The 12,410-nt window shown below is 49.7% G+C and overlaps 1 protein-coding gene across 4 annotated transcripts in view; it reads left to right on the forward strand.

Moving 5' to 3' along the window:
- The window catches only part of HDAC4 (histone deacetylase 4), a 255,996-nt gene that overhangs the window by 113,666 nt on the left and 129,920 nt on the right, over nucleotides 1-12,410 (forward strand). The window contains exon 1 of one of the 4 annotated variants that reach the window (XM_067740023.1): nucleotides 1,552-1,634. The exons of the other annotated variants lie outside the window; for them this stretch is intronic. The gene's annotated coding sequence lies outside the window, so the exon portion shown is untranslated. Of the gene's footprint in view, nucleotides 1-1,551; nucleotides 1,635-12,410 lie in introns of those variants that run through there. 4 annotated transcript variants of the gene reach the window in all.

Below are 12,410 nucleotides of genomic sequence, written 5' to 3' on the forward strand. Positions count from 1 at the left end.
TTCGGTTTCTTACGTCTGGTGAGGCAGGTGCCCCTTATTCACCCATGTTTTTTCTCGTAGGACTTGGTTCTCTCTCATTTGCCTTTTATCTGCAGTTGTGTTGGTGATTTTTTTTAGTGGGCTCTGGAGGAGTGGGGATAAATGATGGTGTTTGGTCTGCCATCTTCCACCAGAAATGCCCCGCCTGTGCCTCTCAGGTGCCCCGTAACGGGCTGGCTGGCCGAGCTCACCCCTGGCACCCGACCAAGGCCCACTCTGCCCCGCATGGCGGGTTCCCCAGCTGTGTCCTTTCAGGATCCTCCTGGTTCCCCAGCTGTGTCCTTTCAGTAGCCTCAGCACTTGAGGGAGGAAGATGAAGGCCTTCCCAACCAGGGTGGAAATTAGATTGTTTGGGTTATTTATGTTTATCACCAGCTGTCGCACCCCATTAAGTTTGTTTTGTGATTGTTGCCATAGACGCGGAGAGTTAGAAGGAGCTTGCTGTGGGGCCTGAAGGGGAGGGAACAGGAACCACGAGAAGCAAACATTTACCGGTCACGGCGTAGCGGGCCCTCGGAGGCTGGCTGGGAGGTGTCTCGCGTGCTCAGTTGCGCCTGAAGCTGGCCACACGTCCGCACGAGCCCAACGGGATGAGGTCGGCGACTCCCCGTTTCTCCATCTTATAGGAATAGGTGTGGTACCGGCAGTGGTGACCCTAAGATATGTGTTGATACAGAAAATAGAGCATTAAACCTTGATGTCCTCATGGTGTATTTGAAAGTGCTTTTTAGGCGGAAGATACAGTATTTTTCCAACTCGGAGTTTTGCTGTTTGTGCATTGGAAGCATCACTGATGCCAGGAAGGTCTGGATGCGTGAGCGCATCATTTGCGGGCAAAGCACTTTTTATCTTTTTGTCTCTTTATTACCAGGTTTTGTGTTCTGTACTTCAGGGCTACGCGGTGTGAATGAGATATATCCAGAGTCTGGGAACCCCTTAAATGTGTCTAAAAGTGCTTAACTGTGTCTCCACAGGGTCAGGAAGACAACTCTTGTTAACTCTTGTCCATGGCTGTTATTGTTTCTGGGAAAGTGGTCACACTTAACATGCTGTATCATTCAGCCCTGCCAGCAGCCTGCCCCCTAGGAGGGTAAAGTGTGGTCGTTTAAGGAGAAACCTCACAGCAGCTCGTACCGTCCAGCAGCCGTTAGACCCAAGCCCTGGCCCTCCGTGTCCCTGGCAGGCTGGCTCCCAAGCGCCATGGTGGGGCTGGGGTCTGACCAGGTGTCCTTGGGCAGTGGTGCCTGGTCGGGGCAGACGGGGAGAAGCAGAGGGAGTATTGCTGGTTGAGTCAGGAGCCCAAGGGGAGGGGGCTGGTCCTCCTTTCGGTCCCACCGGTGCCCACTGAGCACGCTGTGTATGGTCAGCCTGGGAATCCTGCGGAGGGGTGGGGAGGCTGTGGTGTCCAGCAGCTGGCCGTGTCCGTCTTTCCCTGAGCAAGCCTGCCCTCCACCCACCGCCTGTGTTTCTAGCGGGACAGGGTACACGCAGACCTGGTGTCGTCGGAGCCGGGGACACGCTGTCAGTCTGGTCCAGCTTTGTCTGTTTCAGTCATCTTTCCAAGAACCAGCTTCTCTGCCTCTGGTGACACTCGTGTACATTTATTTTCTCCTCCTTTCATTCCTGTTCTTATTTCCATTCTGCTTTTTTTGGTGGAGGGGTTTATGTGGATATTCTTGTACTAAATTCTTAGGTTGAACATTTAGCACGTTAATTTTTAGCCTTTCCTCCTCTTGCTGTAAGCATTTAAGGTTCTGTGGTTCTCTCTGGAGACAAATGGAAATGCTTTGGTAACTTCTATTTGTAGTATTCAAGTTGTAGTTTACAGTAGTTAATTTGTAGCCTCTTGAAAATTTGTTTGATGATTCTTTTTCCTTTGAAAAAATGAGATATTTAGAAGTGTTTTTCATCTGGAAGTACAGACTTTTTCAAGTAATCTTTTTGTTATTGATTTCTAATATACTGTGTTATGGTTAGAGATTACTGAGCCTTTGAACTTGTTTGAGACTTGCCTTATGGCCCGTGTTGATGACTCTTCACGATGTGCCTTAGAAGAGCTGTATCCTCTGGTTGTCAGGCGCAGGATTCTAAATACGCTCCTTAAATCCAACCTGGTGGCAGGAGATGGTGTGGAACGCCAGACGATGCTAGAAGGTGCTCCATGCTGTGGCGAGGAAGAAGCCATTAAGGGCAGCTGAGTTCTTGTGAGATGGCCTTCTGCAGTTTTAAATGAAGTGGTCAGGGAAGGCCTCCCTGTCAAGGCAGGCTTTGGGCTCACTCGCCCACTCTTTCGTAGGGATCAGCCCTTCTAGGTGCCCGTCACCTCCCTTGGCACTTGGGATACATGTGTGTATGGATAAAGCAAAGATCCCTGTGTTTGTGGAGCTCAGATCAGAGTGGAGGGAGCAGAAGACGACCAGTAAAGACAGTGAGTCGGCGTGGACACAGTGGGCGGGCTGAAACTGCTCCGAGTCTAGAGCTGTTTAGAAGTAAGCGGGATTTCCTGAGGTGGCAGGTGAGCTGGGAGGGGTGCAGAGGAGCAGACAGTAACTCCAGGTGACACTGACCAGGGCTCGCGGCCCTCCGCAATCAATAGAAATTGACTGGAGGCCGGACGAGAAATTCAGGCCAGGCTTTACTGGGGCCCCTGCTGCAGCAGGCGGGGAGAGAAAACAAGTAAGTTCCCCTTGCTCGCTCCCTGGGGGGAGGGGGCGTGAGCTGGTTCCTTATATGGGGTCGGGCGGGAGGTGTGGCTTAGGTGGTCTGCCCACCCCTTTGGTGATGGTGTGTGCAGGGGGCCTGCCCAGCACCCAGCTTTTGCTCCTGGCCGTTCAGAAGTGACGGCTGGGTTTTTTGGTCTTCTGTATCTTTTTGTCCATGATTTGCCCCAACTGCGCAGGCATGCCGTTATTTTTAGTCCCATATAGTTTTTTTTTGTATTTTGTGGCTCAGGGAGAGGTGTGTCCAGGTGCCAGCAGTGCAGCAAAGGGTCCCAGGTCCCACAGGGTTTCGTCTTTGAGCGTCTGGATGGCAGAGTTGCTGTGAATTGAGGTGGGGAACACGAACTGCCCATGGGCGAGGGTGAGGGCTGGTGTGGGACATGGGCGTGTTGAAAAGGGACTCTGAGCCCCAGCGCGGGAGGGGACTGGGGCTGGAGCTGAGCATCTTTGAGAATCTTGAGTCGTTGGCATCGAGACAGTGTGGAAATGAAGTCTCCCGAGGGCGTGGTTCTCCCTGCACCGTCTGTGTCCTGGACATTGTTTATAATGTTGTCCTACAGGCCATGATCTCTTAGAGGTACCAGTGCATTTCTCCCCACGTCATGCTTGCTGGGTGGACTTCTCCTAACCGGGAGCGCCTGCTCCGGGGTGAGGTGAGTGAGGGTCCACGTTGTGGAACAGGCCACCCACCGCCTTCCGTAGCAGAGCTTGGGGCCCCGCACTGGCTCGCTGGTGCTGGCGGTAGTCATGGCGGTAGCGATGGTAACGGGGAGCTTGCCTGGCGCTGCTGGCCCTCCGTCCATGACCGGCGGTAGTAGCTGCAGAGGCTAAGTCACTTTCCCAACCTCCCTGCACGTTCGTTAAGTGCCTGACTTTTTGACGAGCATCCCAGCTATTCCTTCTACACACTACAGTCTGAACCTGACCTCCTTCCTGCCCCCCATGGCCCACAGAGCCCTGAAAGGATGCTGCATTCCTCGTTGGGCACATTGGTTTCCAGAAACCCCCGGGGGGGATGCTCACCTTCAGAAACGCAGCCCTGCTTCAGGCGGCCCTCTGCTGCCCTCTCCCCTCCTTCTGCCAAGTGGAAGAAACACCTTCTATTTTTAAATATTTCAGCTGTTACTATTAAGTAATATTGGCTCCTACTGCAGCCCAGCTGTTAGGTGAACTACATAACCAAACGTCTGGAGGTTGCTAAGGCAGAAATTCTGAAATGCTTTCTTCCTTGTATCATGTAAACTCGACCTTGCGTAACTGAAACGGCAAGGACGATTGCAAAGGCGATCTGTGGCCTTCCTGGACCACTGGAACTATTTTTAACTTTCAGATAATGTGCTTTTAGCCATGGGGCTTAGGGTAAGCAAAATGGCTTTCAGAGAGTAACTTGTGAGTTCTGCTGGGGCGAGCACAGCCCAGGCCCAAGGTGTGGGCAGGTTGTGGAGGTGTGCAGGGGCTGCGGCGGTGCGACCGGATTGAACCCAGGTGTGCAGTTACTGCCTGAGTGACCTGGGCAAGGTGCTGACAGCTCTCCAGCCTGGGTCCCCCATCTGTGTATCCTGTCACCACTGGGGCCCCAGCGTGGGGTCACGGGGGCCAAAGGAGATAATGCCGGGGGGTGTGCTTTTAATAGGTGCTCAATGATGAGACCTTGGGTATTCTGCTGTTGTTTCTGTTTTACTGCCTTTGCATTGTAGTTGTATAATCTTAGAGTTCTCAGTAACACCCGTTTATAAAATTACGCCGCAGAGTCTCAGACGGACTGCTCCGCCCAGCGCTTTTTCCAGGGCTCGCGTTTGTCTTTGGTGGCTGCCTCCGTACATGAGCACTTACAGCGCATCGCCCCGTGTTTTGCACCGGGCAGGCCCGCTTCTATTTACAGTTTCCCGGAAGCACATTTGTGCACTTCTCGAAAGCCAAGTTCCCAACTGCACGCCAGCCTTTTATTTACAGCTCTTGCTCCATTGGAGCTTGCAAATATTTCCCAAAGACAGTTTCTCTTCTTGGGGGATACAGAACAAATTAGAAACAGTCCAAGGATTTTCCAAAGAGCTTTAAGGAGAAGTTCTGAAATAGGGAGTGGGGGGGATCTAACACTTGGCTTCATCTGAAATCACAGAGCACAGGAGTGCAGATGGCCTGCCCCGTTATGCGTACCAGATTCCGTGAAAAGAACATCACGGGCTTCAGGAAAGCCAGGAAAATTGCAGCGACATGATGGATGTGTTCCTGAACCAGAATTACGGGTCCTTTAGAACCACCCGGGAGAGGAGGGGTCGTTGGGGCCCTGGAGGGCTGCACGTGTAGGGCCACGTTTACATCTAAGTCACTTTGTTTTCTGTAGACTCAGGTTTGGAACGCTTTCTGCATTGTTGTTACAGTGTATTTATTACCCTGGAGAAAAAGCCATTTAAGGGACCTGTTACGGAAAGCTCTGTCTCTTCCAAGCTCATAACAACTTCGGTAGTTTCAGCTTGTCATTTAATAGAACCTTTGGAAAAACACGCGCCAGAAGAGAATCAAACCAAGTTGGTGGGCGGTATAGAGGCGGCTCTCCACCAGCGAAGTTTGGCGGAAAATAAGCGTTTTGAGTTGATCGTACATTTCAAGCAGCCCTAACGGTGTATGGGAATGGCTGCTGTTCAGTTCCAAGTACTCCCGTGTCCTGCTCTCAGCTCACACTGAGATGCAGCTGGAAGTGAGCCTGCTTGAAGGATGCTTGGGGCCCGCTCCGTGCTAGCTTTGCAACGTCCTGTGACTCTATACTTAACTTTTTCGCTTCGTAATGTTAATGAGAAAAATCTGTGTTTTTAAAAAATGACTCATTCTTTGCCTCTTTTATCAGTTTAAAGTTGAGATATTTTATTCCATGCAGTTACCCCCAAAATGGATGTTAATAGAGGAAACAAAATCTTGATTACTTGTTAAAGCTGTATACGAGGGTGTTCGCGATAGCCCTCTCTGATTTTGTGTGTCTTTGAAGATTTTCATAACGGAAGGGTTTTTCTCGTTTTGTTTGTGAAGCCTCCTTCAACTGTCATCCCTGTGTTTTTGCCCCCAGGAAGCACAGGCAAGCTTCGTTCCATGGCGGGTTTTAGCCATTCCATGGATTTCCTGTTTCCTGACTCTGTAACTCCTTTAATTTTTTTTAAGCTTTATTATCTTCTTCCTCTTTTTTCTTGAACAACATAGGGCTTAATTTTTGAGTTCTTTTTCTAACTCTTTGAGTCCAATACTTAATTTATTTGTTTCAGTTACTTTTTAAAAAAATTACTTAAGTGCACAAGACTATGGATTAAGTCTCTGAGCTCACTGTAAGCAGTTTCTGAAATTTTCGGTAGGTGATGTGCTCATTATCTTCATAAAGGTTCTTCACTTTCATTTTGGATTTGGAGTATTCAGGAGAAAGGTGTTCTGCTTTCCTGTAGCTGGACTTCTGTTTTTCTTCTGGTTTTATTCATTTCTGACTCTGTTGCCGTGTGCTCAGGGATCGTGGCCTGTATGTTGGGCATTTGTGTATGTATTTGGAAACTTTCTGTGTTTATGTGGCATTGGTTTTCGTAAATGTTTTGTGGGGGGGTCCGAAAAAGAAAGCATAAATTCTTTCATCGTGCAGCATTTGAAGTGTAGCTTAGCTGAAGCGTTCGTCATATTTTTTAAATCCTCGCATGACACTGTTGTCAGGTGTACCACAGCAAGTTCAAATCACCGGCTAGTTCTGTGTGTCTGTCCCTTTCTTCTTATTTCTCTGCATTCTCTGTGTTGTCTTTTATTAGAAAGCACACATCTCCAGGACACTCTTATCTAAGGTGAATTGCGTACCTTATACATGTGAAATGGCCCTTATCTTGTGTAGCATTTGCTTTAGATTTAATCTTTGTGATACTGATAGTTTGACCTCAGATTTCTTTCGGTTACTGTTTGCCCGTTGTGTTCTGGTTGCTTTCTATGTAGACAGTAACTGTTCCGTTTTGTTTTTTACCTAATCTGATCACCTTTGTGTGAACAGATCCCATTTACATTTGGTGACACAACAGATGTGTTTAGTTCTAAGCTTTTCATCCAGTTTTGATGTTCTGTTTTCTGTATTCAGCGCTTCTGGTTCTGGGCTTCTTGTTTGTGGGTTTTCCGGCCTTTTCTTTGGTTTAGTGTCAGTAGTTGTGTTGTCCTTTTGGTCACTTGGGAGGCCGTGTCCTCTTTCCACATCTTACTCCGGGACCGTTTATAAGCCCCTATATTTAGCTCTATGGCTGTTTCTTGACATGGCAACTTTTGGCAGTGTTTGTGAGTCCCTCATGAGAGCTCAGATCATTAGCAAACTGCAGGATCTCTGGCCTCTTTGCTCTTGCTCGCTTTCTGATTTTGTTAGTTGCAGTGTTATTCTGAGTTCAGGTGATTCTCTTTGTAACATATAATAATATGCTTACTACCTATCATTTACTGATTTCTTAACCTTAAAATGGTAATTGTTGACCACTAAGAAGGGTGAGAAAATGAATACATTAAGTTTCTTCTCCCACCTCTTGGTTTGTTTTATGACTTTCCTTTTAAAATGTAAGGAATTTTAAGTTCAGCCTAAGGTTTCTACCAATAGGGTCTAAAGATCGCATCACTTTGGTCCTCACTGAGGGGAGGGCACGACCCCTTGCTCTTCGCAGTGATGCTGTCGGCTGCTGGGAACCCTCCACCTGCCAGCACTGGGCTGGTCTCGGCCTCCAGGGCCACACAGGTGTGTTCCCGTCCCCGCTCTGAGGCCAGTGACCCTGGCTGAGGATGTGCCTGGTCTCTGCCATGGCCTCGGGGTTGTCTGGTGGTTGCCCCCAAGTCCTCAAGGTGGCCAAGGGGTTCCATTTTTATGAGGAGAGCTTTCAGTGACCCCCTCACGGGGATGACGTGCCAGGGCTAGGGGAAAACGGCCTGAAATGGAGCCCCTGTTTAAACAAGTCTTGCTGCTTACTCCTCTTCTGCCAAACCAGGGATGGTGACATTTAGAAATTGTTGAGGATGTAGGTGCCCGGACAGACCTTGCTTCACGTGCAGGCTCTGCCCCTGCTGAGGAGACCCATCAAATTTAAGAACCAGACTAAGGGAGCCTTCACCTTCAGAAGGCTTGACTATCGGTGGGCGGGGGCGCAGCACGTGTGGGCGTCAGAGCACCTCGACCGGGGCAGCCTGGCACTGCCCTGTCCAGGCGCCCGGGATGCGCAGGTGTGAGTGCTCAGCAAATGCCATGTCATCAGTACTGTTTATTCTCAGGGCGGTGTGAGTACAGTCTAATCATTTAGAGCCAACGTGTTTTGGAAACTTTTCCCTTTTTTCTTTTCTCCTCTAGGAAAGTCAATGAGAACATTCCATTTTTGTTCTTGAACGGAATTTTCAGTATAAATATTACATATATATGTACATGTGTGTATATATAAATATAAACATAAACATATATGTGTATTTCTGTATTCAGTGATGTGGGAAGTGTTCACGTGACCGCTAAGGTGAAACTGTGCGTAATGTGGTCCTAACCGAAATGCATAAACTATACAGAACATAATCAGAAGTATATGTAAATACTTAAGAGTTTATGCATTTGACCATTTGAACAATTAGGATTATGTATTTAAAATAAATTTGGGTGCCTGCTGTGGACAGATCATAATTTTTATAAGTGGAGTCAAGGGTGTAAATATTTATTTAGGGATTTTCATGCACATCCCCAAATTGCCTTCCAGAGAGGCTGCTCCACTCTTGTTTATTCACGGTGGGTTCTGATGAGCTAAGATCTAGTGACTCTGACCGCCATTGCGGAGCCGGTGCAGCTGCAGTGTGGCCCCTCGGTGAGAGCGCTGTAGGAGGACACTGGTCCGGTCAGCCGGCCGGCCGGTCGGGGCTCTCTTCCTGCTTTGGTTGGCCAGGCTGGTCTGGGGCTCTTGTCTTGTCCTGGCTCTTCGGAGGAGAAATAGATGGTCTCCAGGACCCAGCGGCTGCAGCTGCAGCAGGGGGCTTGCCTGAGGGGGACCTTCTTCCGGAGAGTTGGGCCCCTGGGTGGGGTTGATCCGGTAGCCAGCTTCAGAGAGCAGGCAGCGGGTGGCCGGCCCCTCATTCTCACCTTGTGCTTTCTCACATGCTTGCGCTTGGCCGGTACTGTCGACTTGGATTTTCCAGTAGCATGTGTTCTTTCTAAACTCCCCCTGGCTGAGTCCGCAGCGTCTGGGCCAGGTGAGCGGCATCTGTCTGTGATGCAGTGGCCATGGGCCCCTCCCGCGCCCGGCCCCAGCTTGGCAGGAAGTCCTTGTACGGCTCGGGGGCTGGTGAGCAGGGCCAGGCCCTCCCTCGCCCCGGTCACCCCCCCCCAGGCTCACGGCCACCTCCCTCTTCCTGGCACTGCTCTGGGTTCTGGGGGGCCACAGGGAGCCACGTGAACGCTCCTGCCTTCTCGGGGGCGGGTGAGGGGCAGCAGACGGTGAGCACGGGAAGGCTTGTGGAGCCTTGTTTTGGTTGGCTGCTCTGTCTTCACGTTCAGGGCTGGCCCACAGCTCACGGTGAGTCTCCCACAAGCCAGCAGGGCTGATGGACTGGCTGCCTCCCTGCCCAGTTGATGGGCAGGGCCTCGCCGTTTCCTAGTGTCTCAGAAGCCGAGACCTGCTGTCCTTCGTCTTGGCCTGATCCTTTTACCCGGACAGCACCCTCTCAACTCCTTCCTGCGGGTCCCTGCCTGGCCCCCGCGCCAACCCTCGGTGAATCAGCTTGGAGTGCCCCGTTTTAGGCCGGCACCCAGCTCCTGCCCTCAGCGGGGAGCTTCTCTGGGGGGTGGTAAGCAACAGTCCCCGTGTGTGGCGGGCGGGCTGTGGTGGCCAGAGGTGACTGGACCCTGACCTTCCCCAGCCTCAGAAGTCCCTGGTCAGCCAGGTCCCTTCCCAGCTTCAAGAACCCTATGGCTGTGGTCTCCTTGAGGGACGGGGCTTGGGGGAAAGATTGATGTCTTTTTGCTGTCCCTGGGGTGGAAGTTTCGGAGGGAGGGGGTGGGCTGGGCGCCGTCAGGCTGTGTCCTTCACAACATGCAGCTCTTTGAATGTCGAGAATGAACCCCAGCCTCAGCTGAGCCAGGAGGTGGTGAGTGTAGAGACCCTTTAAATTTGTACTTTCACAGTTTAAGTTGAAGATTAATTGGACTCCACATAACACTCCAGAAAGTTTAAACACCCCAGTTCACAATCACTTTCATCCATTTTTGAACACACTTGTTGCTGGGCTTCAAAGTTAAAACATCCACGAAACAATGAAAAGCTGTCTCCCCACGTCCTCACTGGTCCCTGGAGGAACTTTCGAAGTCTTCACGAGCACGTTTCATCTGCAAAGGAGAGGTTGTTTAAAAGGACCCTAGACCCTGTGCAACGATGTGATGAAATCCCGTGCTGAGGGGAAGGGACCGCGTTTTATCTTCACCCTGAATCTGGTGCCACAGAGAACGTACCTGCTCCCCACAGGGCCAGTCCGCGATGCTCGCTGTCACCACCTTCTGCCTGCTTGTTCGGGGGGGTTTCCTTTGCTTGTATTTGAAAGAAAAGTCCTCGAAGATGTTTTAAGATGCCAGATTCTGGGGAATGTGTCAGGGGCCGAGGAGCGTCCCACAGCTCAATAAACGCCAAGGGGCAGAAGTCCCTGCCTGGATTGAAAGCTGTTTTTGTAGCTTTAGCTGCTGAGTGACTGGGGTTAGAGACCCAGCCCTTCCTTCAGACGGAGCCACAGGGCTGGAGTCTCCAGGAGCTGGCCGTGAGCCCGTCGTCCAAGTTCAGCAAATGCAGACAGCGATAGCCTTGCGGTTTCTTTTGTGTGAAGGCTCAGTGCTCTCAGTTTCCTTATTCATCTTCACTGCACACCCACTGGGGGGGATTGTCGGGGCCCCTGGACGGTCCCCGGGGGCTGTCACTCTTGGAAAAGGGACTTTGAGCCCTCTGGGAGAAGCAGCAAGGCCGGGCCCTCAGGGAGGACAGAGCTTTCCTTAATTATTTCCGGCTTCCAGGAAGCTGGATCTCGTGCTCCTTAGTGATTCTGTATTGTGAGGGCACCAATTCCGTGTTTATACCATTAAAAAAAAGATGGAAGAAACAGTATATTTCCTTCTGTCAAGAATTTCCACTTAAAATTCGTTTTGAGTAGGTCAATGTAAAGTGGAATTTTAATGACTTATTTTGGGAGCAAGTGGTTTTAGGGGATTAAAGCTAGAGGGTTTCATCATGCAGTCGTGTTTCTAATTCCTAATTATGTAGCAGTTACGATTTCTTCATCTCCTCCTTTTAAGAAATGTATAAATAGATCTTAACAGCCAATGCCTGCCCCTTTTCTTGAGGATGTATTTAAGTATTTTATAAAGGAGTTTCGGTACTTGCGGAATGTGATTTAAAGGTTCTGTGATGGGGTTAGTGCAACATAAGGCATTAAAGGAATGTGCCCTGTCTTGTGCCTCCTTCCAAGGCTCCACGAACAAGGGTTGGTTTCCACTGGGGAGGTTCCAGCCCCTTGGCCCAGCCTCCTTCCAGCTAGGAATCCTGGTGACCATTGTGTAAACGGGCCTGCTGAACGCCCTCTGTTCCTAAGAAGTCAGGGCGATAGAATTGCGGACTGTCGTTGGGTCCTTTATGATCACACGTGGTGAAAAGTGGAGAGAGATGTTGTCTTGGGCTGGTTTCCACTGGGCTCATCTCCCCCAAGGGGGCACCCCCATAGCCAGCCACACACACGCGGCCCTTTTCCTCCCAGGCCCAGTAATGAGTGCCGGGATGTGCAGTCGGCCATTCGCCACTAGCAGAAACCTGTTTTCAGTTTTGTGTTTGTCACTGACTTGCTTTCATTTATTTATTTATTTAGGGATGCAGTGGAGTTTTTTTTTTTTTTTTTTTAACTTACTTTCTTTTAGAAACGACTTTGCCATATATGTCTGCTTCCTTAGACAGCATCCTGTTTAGGTTTATTTTTCTGAGATTTTTAAAGTGTCATCATACAGATACAGCCTTCTGCCGCTTGCTTTTTTTAAAAAAATTCAGTATTGTTTCCAAGACTCATGACATCATTTCTTTTTTAGCTGTAAATCATTCATTTTCGCTGCTAAATACACTTACACACTCTTAATATCCCGCAGCTGACCTGTTGACGGCTCTCTGGGCTGTTTCCAGTTAGTAGTGCTGTAATGACAGTTCTTGCACTATTCTCTTGGGACACACAGGCAGGCATTTTTCAAGCGTGGGTATGCCTGGGAGTGGGTCATAGGACCAAGCTTCAGCATTGTAAGAGAAAGCTGATGAGTTTCCAGAAAGTCCATCCTCATCCGTAGCCTTTCCGACACTTGATAGCTCCAGAAGGGGGTGGATGTCCGTCTCCCATTTCACGGTGGTCTGATTGCCTCTCCTGCATTACTGATGGGGTCCTGCATTTTAACCTATTTTTTTTCAGCCACTAAGAGCCCTTCTTCTGTGAAAAGCCTACTTGTCCTTTTTGCCATTTTTCTTCGATCTTTCTTGTACTGACTTGTAGGAGTTACGTATATGTTACAGAGCCAAGTCCTTTGTCAGGTACTTTGTCAGTTATATACAGTGTGGACCACCTTCTTCAGGACTCAGGCTTTCACTTTTAAACAGTGTCTAATGAGCAGAAATTCTTCTT

Source organism: Pseudorca crassidens, chromosome 6, assembly GCF_039906515.1.
Source record: "Pseudorca crassidens isolate mPseCra1 chromosome 6, mPseCra1.hap1, whole genome shotgun sequence".
Taxonomy (NCBI): domain Eukaryota; kingdom Metazoa; phylum Chordata; class Mammalia; order Artiodactyla; family Delphinidae; genus Pseudorca; species Pseudorca crassidens.